Here is an 11,164-nt window from a genome sequence, read left to right as displayed (position 1 = left end):
TACATGGGTCGCCCTCACACCCAGGGCTGTGGGGTACTCGGTACCGGGCCCGCGGATCTCCATGAGTGGGGTTGTTGTCACGGAAGCTTTGACCCGGTCTGTGGCCCTGGGCGCCCATTGTAAATAGCAGAAATTTTCATGGAATGATTCGTGACGCCACCTGTGGTGTTCGGCAAGAAAGGTGTTAAGCCGACGCTGCAAGCAGATCCTCTGGGACAGATGGTGTAGTGCAGCCTGTAAGTGACTGTACCCAGACATAATTGCCTGTAAGTATCAGTACCCAGACATCACGGCCTGTAAGTAACAGTACCCAGACATCACATCCTATAAGTGACTGTACCCAGACATCATTGCCTGTAAGTGATAGTACCTATACATCACTGCCTAGAAATCAAGGCCTGTAAGTAACAATACCCAGACATCACAGCCTGTAAGTGACTGTACTCGGACATCAATGCCTGTAAGTGACTGTACGCAGACATCACTGCCTGTTAGTAGCAGTACCCAGAAATAAAGGCCAGTAAGTAACACTACTCAGACATCACTGCCTGTAAGTAACAGTGCCCAGACATCACTGCCTGTAATTGACAGTACCTAGACATCACTGCCTGTAACTGACAGTACCCATACATTTCTGCCTGTATGTAACAGTACCCAGACACCGCTGCCTGTAAGTGACTGTATGCAGACATCACTGCCTGTTAGTAATAGTATCCAGAAATCAAGACCTGTAAGTAACAGTACTCAGACTTCACTGCCTGTAAGTAACAGTGCCCAGACATCACTGGTTGTAAGTAAAAAAAACCAGACACCGCTGCCTGTAATTGACTGTACCCTGATATCACTGCCTGTAAGTGACAGTACCTAGACATCACTGCCTGTAATTGACTGTACCCTGATATCACTGCCTGTGACTGTACTCAGACATCACTGCCTGTCAGTGACTGTACGCAGATATCACTGCCTGTTAGTAATAGTACCCAGAAATCAAGGCCTGTAAGTAACAGTATTCAGACATCAATGCCTGTAAGTGACAGTGCGCAGACATCACTGCCTGTAAGTAACAGTACTGAGACATCTAGACCTGTAAGTAACAGTACCCAGACATCACGATCTATAACTAACAATACCCAGACATCACTGCCTGTAAGTAACAGTACCTAGACATCACTGCCTGTGACTATTCCTAATGAATAACAAAAAAACTGACTGAAACGCCAAGAACTAGCCTGAACAGGTGCATACCAAAAAACAACTTACATATCAAAATAGGAAAATGGTTGCACTCAATCGTGTTAAAACATGTCAATGTGAAATACGTGAAATGTGAATAGCACAATGGCTTTAGAAATTTAGGAAAAATACACATGAGACGCTTCGCACAAAAATTTGGTTAAATAATGTGTGCCCATCCACCATCGTCAAGTTAATCTCATGAATCGGATGGGTCCCTCACTTCCCTGTCCAGTGTGACCACTTACCTAAGGCTAATATCTGCATGCATGGGTGAATGTGGACACCTCTCTCAGCAAAGACTACATATATGGGTCGGTTGGACCTAAATGTGAGTGGATGTAATTAAAATCACCACATGGTGAAGGGCGGAGTGCTCCGTCAGAAAGCTAGGCATATGAATAATAAGAAAACTGACTGAAACACCAAGAACTAGTCTGAACAGGTGCATACAGGGCTGCCACTAGGAATTTCGGGTCCCCATACTGACAAAATTTTCGGGGCCCCCTTGAGACTCCGCCCAGGCTTCACGCCTTAAACTGTCCACAGTCAAAAGATTTTTTTAAGCCGCCACAATGACATGGTAGACTCCTTTGGCCGGGCCCTACTCTACTCTAACCTATTAAATTTTTGTTAAAATATCCAATACAATTTAGGTATATTTTTATCTATTTTTCAATTTTTAACATGATCAATAATATCACATACAGGGGACAAATACCACCGCACCATGACCAGACAGCATATTACCACCACATAGTGACCTATAATACTACATACAAGGAACAAATACCGCCAAACCATGTCCAGACCACATATTACCACCACAGTGACCAAATAATATCACATACAAGGGACAAATACCACCGCATCATGTCCAGACCACATATTACCACCACATGATGACCAATAATACCACATACAAGGAACAAATACCACCACATGACCAGACCACATATTACCACCACATAGTGACCAAACAATAGCACATACAAGGAACAAATACCGCCACACCATGGCCGGACAACATATTACTACCACATAGTGACTAAATACTACAATACTGATCAATATTAAAAAAAACAATACTAATATCGTCATAAGTGCCATTATACACAGGAGAACTGTACTTAGTATGAAGTGTCTGTGTACAGGTAATACAGTGATCACCGGTGACTTTATACACAGGAGCTCTGTATATAGTGTAAAGGTAATACAGTGATCATTGGTGACATTGTACACAGACCGCTGTATATAGTATACAGTGTAGTGTATGGTGTCAGTGTACAGGTAACACACTGACTCACCAGTGATGTCTCTAGGTGAAGTCCTTCTTCGCTTTTCATCTTCATCCAGCACAGACCGTCATCACTTCTTCCAAGCAGGGCTCGTCTCTGCAGGAAATAACAGTTATCTAGAGCACCGCTTGCAGAGCACATTACTTATTTTTTCCCCAAATTCTAAACTCCCCCAGATGAAGAAAAAAATGCGACAGTGTTGCTCTGCACAGAAACAGGACCGCCTCCCCCATTTTAAACAGTACCCTCAAAAAATAAAATACATATATCACTGCAGTAATAATATGCCTTAATTAGCCCCTATGGTAATAATATCCCCTATCCTGGCCCTCGGGTGTCTCATTCCTCTCTTCAGCCATATATCCTCCCATCCTGCCCCCATGTGATGTCCCCATCCTTCCTCATCTGTCCCATGATCCTGCCCCATCTGTCCCATGATCCTGCCCCATTGTCACATGATCCTGCCCCATGATCCTGCACCATCTGTCTCCATCCTGCCCCCTGTGTCTCCATTCTGCCCATGTCTACATCCTGCCCCCATGTCTCCATCCTGCCTCTTGTCTACATTCTGCCCCATGTCTCCCATCCTGCCCCCCCAGTCAGCCCCGTGTCTCCATTCTGCCCCTTGTCTCCATTCTGCCCCTTGTCTCCATTCTGCCCCTTGTCTCCATCCTGCCTCCGTGTCTCCATCATGCCCCCGTGTCGCCAATCCTGCCCCGTGTCTCTCATTCTGCCTCTGTGTCTCCATCCTGCCCCATGTCTCCAATCCTGCCCCTATGTCTCCCATCTTGCCCCCGTGTCTCCAATCCTGCCTCCATATCCCCAATGCAATGAAACAGAGCGAAAAATTTAAAGGAGTCTGAATACTTTCCGTACCCACTGTAAGTATTGTAAGTACCATGAGCCCTGAGCAAGTGGTGGTGGGGGGGTTGGCGCGTGGGCGCTGGCATTGGACCCCCTAGCTCGCCAGTTTTCCTTACATTGAGTGGGTTCCCTCTCCTGCTCAAGGCCCTGGCACTTGCCCTTGTGCTGACGCCAGCCCTGGGATAGGTGATGACTTGTCGATTGGTGGGGTTTCAACTACTGAGGTCTTTACTGATCCTGAGAATGGTGCTATAAAGTAACCTTTTAGAAATGTAGCTGTGTTTACAAATTCTTTGTGGCTGGAGATTACCAAATACATTGCTAAGCTTCTTTCAGAAGTAGATTCATGTGACGCAAGCATGGCCACTCTTTTATTTAAAGGGAACCTGTCAGCAGGATTGTGCACAGTAGCCTACAGACGTGAGGGAGCCCCATTCTCGAGATGTTTTGCATAGGTGATAACTTTCAATGATGGGCATAATAACCCTTTAAAGAAAATCTATCTCCAGATTTTTGCTATGTTATCTGAGAGTGACAAGATGTGAGGGCAGGGAGCCGGATTCCAGCAAGGTGTCACTTACTGGACTGCTTGGTGGAGTTTTGATAGAATCCCTGTTTTCTCTGTTGTAGATGTAGCAGAGCTCTGAATGCTGATCTGTGTATAACCCCGCCCACACCACTGATTGGCAGCTTCCTGAATGCAATTGGCCAGTCGATGGTGGGGGCGGAGTTACACAGATTAGCTGAACTGGTTGGCACGAGACACCTAGTCCTGCAGTGATAATGTCCTGCTAATAAAACACTGACATAAGAAAAATAACAAAAATCTGTTGACAGATTCATTTTAATATTCCCAGTAACTTTATATCTTCTCCCCAAACACTGTGTTCCCTCTAGAGATACCACATTACGAGTACAGTTCTATAAGACATTGGCCACTTTAAGACTTTTTGAATATCCAACTTCAGTTTGCAAAGAGGAACTCTTGTGGAAATGTAACAAAGGAGGCAAAGAGATTTGACATTAATGAGTGCTCACTCCCAAAGGCTATTCAAAGTACAGTTGTGCTTAAAATTACATACCCCGGCAGAAATTTTGCTTTCTAGGCCTTTTTTCAGAGAATATGAATGCTAACCCCAAATCCCAAACAATTTTCCTGGCAGTTGTGGACAACATTTTTGTTGATCTACCTGACCGTGGTTTTGTTTTTACAGAGCCCCTGATTTTCCATTTGTTAATCATACTTTGAAGGCTGCTGACTGGCATTATCAATTCCTTAGGTATCTTTTTGTATCCCTTTCCTGTTTTATACAGTTCAACTACCTTTTCCCCTAGATTTGTTGACAATAATTTTGCTTTCCCCATAAATCCAGAAACGTCAGTGGCTGGATGAAAGATACAAGAGTCTGTCTGGATCCCAGAAACTAACTCAGCTTTTATGCACACACACTGATTACAAGCAAACAGGTCACAGGTGAGGATGTTACCTTTAGTAGCCATTCAAACCCATTTGTGTCAACTTCATTTGGATGTTTTGGGTTGTCATTATGATTTAAAAAGAGAAAACACAGTAGTTTGACAGTAAATGGCTTCACCCAACCACTAACCATGAGTGGAGAAAAAGTTTTGGTGTTATCATTCATATTCTCTGAAAAAAGGCTAAGAAAGCAAAAATTCTGCCGGGGTGTGTAAACTTTTGATCAAGGTCATTTGGATGGTTTGGTTTGTCATTATGATTTAAAAAGAGAAAACACAGTAGTTTGACAATAAATGGCTTCTCCCAACCACTAACCATGAGTGGGGAAACAGTTTTGGTGTTATCCTTCATATTCTCTGAAAAAAGGCTAAGGCCGGTTTCACATTTGAGCTTTATAGCGCAGCGACGGCCTGTGCACGGCCGCCACTAAGCCCCGCCCCCTGCCGGCTCCCTGCCCGCCCCTTCCGGTCATCGCCGCCTACTAGCGCACATGGATGCGTGCGCGCCGAAATGCAACATGCTGCGTTCAGCGCACACGGGCGCACCTTCAAAAGTGCGCAGCGCACGGCAAAATCCTGCTAGCGCACGGCCAACGCACAATCTGCGCACCCTATGCTAAAGATAGGGTGCGCAGATCGCAAGCGTCCATGTGCGCTAGTAGGCGGCGATGACCGGAAGGGGCGGGCAGGGAGCGGGGCTTAGCGGCGGCTGTGCGCAGGCCGTCGCTGCGCTATAAAGCGCAAACGTGAAACCAGCCTCAGAAAGCAAAAATTATGCCGGGGTATGTAAACTTTTGAGCACAACTGTACAAAGTAAAGAAATAAGTTTAGTAATGTTAGGAAACCATGGAGTGTTTAGAAAGAAAGCTGTGTGCGTCCAGTTACAAATGGGCAAGGGCTTATGGTGAGCTATAGTTGTCACGGGGTCCTTCTCTGGTATCACACAATCAACAGAGCAAGCGAAGAGTGAACAATTCCAAGACCTTTATTCAGGCAAAAATATGAAAGGTCCATATTCAGTCCACCCCACAACAGATAATCCATAATCTGAATGCAGTTCAGTAACAGTATAACATGTCCAGGGAGATGAGAGTCCAAAATCCAGCTGACAGTGATAACATGGTCCATATATTCTTCTTTCTCTCCGAAGTCCTGTCTTCACACCATGCTCTGCACACAGCAACTGACTTGCCCAGCCCCTGTCCTCCCCAGCCCCCTCATTATGTCCAGGGAGAGTAAAACCGTTTGGGGCGGTTTTCAGGCCTCCCAGAATTGACAAAAGGTGCCTGGGGGATTATGACACTACAGGGGGTAATCAAGAGTCATAGATAAAAGTCAGGCTGCAGACATACAAGGCATCAAGATTAACACTATGCAAATCAGTGAAATAGCAATATACACAAAATGATATCCATATAGCATATCACACCATCACAACCTCTCCCCCTCATAATAAGTGAGCAGGCCATGAGGTCTACACAGACCTCTGGCCTGCTCACTATAGTCCACATTGCTCAATCATTTATAGTTCCCTGTACAGTGGCAGGGGTTGCAATAATTATAAGCACTTGATGTCCTTCCATAAATTCCCGGGTCCTGGCGTTACGGTCATACCAGGTTTCTTGACTGGACTGGGCCATTTGCTGCTGATCATTAGCCACTAGCTGGGCGAGACGATCTCTGAACTCTAAAATGTACAGAATGATGGGCATTCCAATGTCTGCGATATCTCCCTCCAATTGTTCTTTCAGAAGAGTGAGAGGCCCATGGACCTTCTGGCCAAACAGATTGCTCCTCAGTGGGGTCCGGATGTTGTGGTGCTTGAAGGGCCTGTAGTCGGGTGACTGCTCCCACAAGGAGAAATGATACTTCTTGGATATCGGTCAGACGCCTCTCTCACAGCCAAACCAGATCTCCCCCTTTGCACTGATGAGGGGCAGTACCCCGAAACACAGTGTCTGCAAATGGAGATTCTGTCTTGGCTTTTATCCTAAGTCATGTAACTAGGCTCGTTAAAGGGTCAACATTGACTTTTAGGATTGCTACCTCCAATAGGTGGCACTAGAGTTCTAGTCCTCTTCCTCTCTGAAGAGACAATTTGCATAATTAGCATATTTCCCAGAGGAGCATTGCGGCTTAAAGTCTCCTCACCTCGACATGCTTAGCATGTCATTCTCCACAAGGAGAAATGATACTTCTTGGATATCGGTCCGACGCCTCTCTCACAGCCAAACCAGATCTCCCACTTTGCACTGATGAGGGGTAGTACCCCGAAACACAGTGTCTGCAAATGGAGATTCTGTCTTGGCTTTTATCCTAACTCATGTATCTAGGCTTGTTAAAGGGTCAACATTGACTTTTAGGATTGCTACCTCCAATAGGTGGCACTAGAGTTCTAGTCCACTTCCTCTCTGAAGAGACAATTTGCATAATTAGCATATTTCCCAGAGGAGCATTGCGGCTTAAAGTCTCCTCACCTCGACATGCTTAGCATGTCATTCTCCACAAGGAGAAATGATACTTCTTGGATATTGGTCAGATGCCTCTCTCACAGCCAAACCAGATCTCCCCCTTTGCACTGATGAGGGGCAGTACCCCGAAACACAGTGTCTGCAAATGGAGATTCTGTCTTGGCTTTTATCCTAACTCATGTAACTGGGCTCGTTAAAGGGTCAACATTGACTTTTAGGATTGCTACCTCCAATAGGTGGCACTAGAGTTCTAGTCCACTTCCTATCTGAAGAGACAATTTGCATAATTAGCATATTTCCCAGAGGAGCATTGCGGCTTAAAGTCTCCTCACCTCAACATGCTTAGCATGTCATTCTCCGCAAGGAGAAATGATACTTCTTGGATATTGCTCCCACAAAATGACACTGTAACTCCCCAATGTTGTTCCCAAGGAGGATATCTGCAGGAAGTCCTCCCATAACTCCAATCCAGCACAGTTTTTCTCCAAAACCATAATCCAAACGCACCAAAGCTCGCTGTATATATTTGCGGACACCCCCCGCCAAGACAATGGGAAATCCTGCCCCTTGGTGAATTGCCTCGGGTCGAACCACACGGGTGTCAGCGATAGTCAGAAATGCCCCCGTGTCTCTAAATCCTGACACTTTTTATCCATCAATTAAGACATCCTGCAGGTGGCGTTGCCATTGCTCTGAGTAGCCAAAGGACAGAGGCTGAAGTCCGTACACTCCAGGAGGAGTATCTATGATGCCGTGGTTGGTGGTCCACTCTGGTGGGGATGGTGGTAGCTCTTCCTCAGACGGGATGGAGTGCACCAGATGCACTGGACGAGGTGGGCTGTGTGGGGCTCCCTCCGAATCCTTGAGGGACATCCAAACTGCAAATGTCCAGGTTGCCCACACACATAACATCTCCTCTCTGTGATACCCCCAGGTCGTGGTCGGAACTGTTGGGGCCCAGGATTGGGAGGCGTGATAGTCAGCGGCTTGCAACTAGGTGGAAGGGCAGATATAATCTGAGGGGGACGGGGCGCGGGAGCAGGCCATGGTTCATTGTCCAGAAGCCTCCTCCATTGCGGTCGGATAGTAAGGGCTTCATTGGCCAGGACTGCAGCTTTATCCACGGTACACGGCGTGCGCTCCCGGACCCATTCCCATACCTCTGCGGGGCACTTGGCAAGAAATTGTTCTATAAGGAACGCCTGTATAACATCTTCCACAGTAAAGGCGTTTTCTGCTTCCAGCCATCTCCGACATGCCTCGGACATCTTATGTGCATACATCTTAAACGATCCCCCCGTGGTGCATGGGAGGTCTCGGAACTTGGCCCTATATGAGTCTGGGGTGATAGCATGGTAATCCAGGATAGTCTGCTTTACAATGTTATAATCCCGATTCCGCTGCGCGTCAATGGTTCGGTAAGCCTCCGCCATGCTTCCGCTCAGGAGCCCCACTAACAAACGCATCCAGCTAGAGTGGGGCACCTCCATTACAGCACACTGCTGCTCAAAGTCCATGAAGAACCCCTCCACATCTCCGGAAGCCTCATCAAATGGCTTAAACGCTGTCCGGGTGATCCGTACAGGCTCCCGGATTGTTGGGGTTACACTCCACATTGCGTTACTCCCTCTTTCAAGCTCCATTGCTTCTTGTCTCCGCTGTGCCCGGCGGGCAGCCTCCTCATTGTACTCCTGAGAGACGCCAGGGCCCAGAACCGCCATCTCTTCTTCGTACCACACCACCCACTGGCTTTTGGGGGTGGGGATCCCTGTCTCCATTGCTCGTCCTTCAGACATATGGGAGTAGGTGGTCTGACTAGCACCCACCAGTAGGTCAATTAAGGCTTCTTTAGTCAGTCCCTGGAAGTTCAGGCCCAGGTCTCTGGCTCTCTCCTGTAAACTGGATACAGTCCAATTTCTGTAGTCACTCTGTGGGTGGTTCTCCATTGGGTTACGCTCTGTTGATCCCACTGCTGCCACCAGTTGTCAGGGGGTCCTTCTCTGGTATCACACAATCAACAGAGCAAGCGAAGAGTGAACAATTCCAAGACCTTTATTCAGGCAAAAATATGAAAGGTCCATATTCAGTCCACCCCACAAAAGATAGTCCAGAATCTGAATGCAGTTCAGTAACAGTATAACATGTCCAGGGAGATGAGAGTCCAAAATCCAGCTGACAGTGATAACATGGTCCATATATTCTTCTTTCTCTCCGAAGTCCTGTCTTCACACCATGCTCTGCACACAGCAACTGACTTGCCCAGCCCCTGTCCTCCCCAGCCCCCTTATTATGTCCAGGGAGAGTAAAACCGGTTGGGGCGGTTTTCAGGCCTCCCAGACTTGACAAAAGGTGCCTGGGGGATTATGACACTACAGGGGGTCATCAAGAGTCATAAATAAAAGTCAGGCTGCAGACATACAAGGCATCAAGATTAACACTATGCAAATCAGTGAAATAGCAATATACACAAAATGATATCCATATAGCATATCACACCATCACAATAGTGATCGACTGCTTTCTCAGAAAGGATAAGATCAATGGATAAAGATACTTTCCAATAAACTTCAGACAATCTGTTCTTGGCCTGTACATAGCTAACATATGCCAGCACAACCACCCACTGAGGATCCCTAATACGTGGGCAATCTGTGTGCCACCTTGTTGGGTCCATGCATAGAAAAGTACTATAAGCAATAAAAGTAGGTGATAGAAGCCATGTTAGTTTTTAGGTGTGTATATGCAAAATAACCATTTTTTATTGGCTAAAGGCAACCAGGTAAACACAAAGGATGCTGACCAAGTGGCTGTCATCAGCTTATGAAAATAACAGTGAATTAAAAGGGTGCTTAGGTGGTAATGAAGCTCTGTCTTTTTTAACAAATTTTGTGTATTTTTTCTTGTTTTACAAAACCTTTTATGTCACGTTTATGTGGATGTCATTTTATACAATCAGCAGCATGGATCATTTTTTACAAATGTATCATGTGAAGATTCAGTGGTCAGCTTTTGTCCTTCATAAGGCTATGTGCACACACTGCGGAATCACCTGCGGGTTTTTCCCCGCGGAGCCGCAGGTAAAGTGACCTGCGGTTTTGCCGCGGTTTGGCCTGCGTTTTTGCCCTGCGGTTTCACACCTCTACTATGTTAAAGGTGTGAAACCGCAGCGGAATCCGCAGAAACAATTGACATGCTGTGGTTTATAAACCGCAGCAAAACCGCAGTATGTGCACATAGCTTAAGAGCTTTCTTTTTTTAAAAAAACAAAACAAAAAAAAGGAATACCTTTCAGCATTTGATTTATAGATTCTCTAGAAAATTACAGCAAAACTTTAATTTTCAAAACATTATTCCATCCAGAAGCATTTATCACATATCCACTGTAAAAGTGTTAAATGAGATAATGGTTTTAAATCCATCTCTCCCAATTCTAGAGAAATGGAAACCACCATCACCTGGTCCCCCAGCCTCAAAACTATGACTGCTAGAAGGAGAAGCAAGGAAAAGCGGTCGGGTTTGTACCCCAGCTCCACTGACACTGTAGGAATTAGCCAAGCACAGTGTTCCATTCAGATTCCACCAAGCTGTGGTCTTGGGGAAAATAGTTGGGATGGAAGGGTGATAAATACTTCTAGGACTAATGATTAATCAGATCATTCTAAGACCCCCATAAAAATTAGGCCTCCTTACACGGCCGTGTAAAAACAAGGGAATGTGCTTAGCACCATAGGTTATAATGGGTATGTGTGGTATCCATGAAAGAAAAAAGGATACCACACATGGTGGAAACATGGACATGTGAACAGGGCTGTCGAATTGGTG

This window comes from Dendrobates tinctorius, unplaced genomic scaffold (assembly GCF_039654945.1).
Source record: "Dendrobates tinctorius isolate UK_male_01 unplaced genomic scaffold, ASM3965494v1 ptg000158l, whole genome shotgun sequence".
NCBI classification, from domain to species: domain Eukaryota; kingdom Metazoa; phylum Chordata; class Amphibia; order Anura; family Dendrobatidae; genus Dendrobates; species Dendrobates tinctorius.
This window is presented reverse-complemented; position numbering follows the sequence as displayed.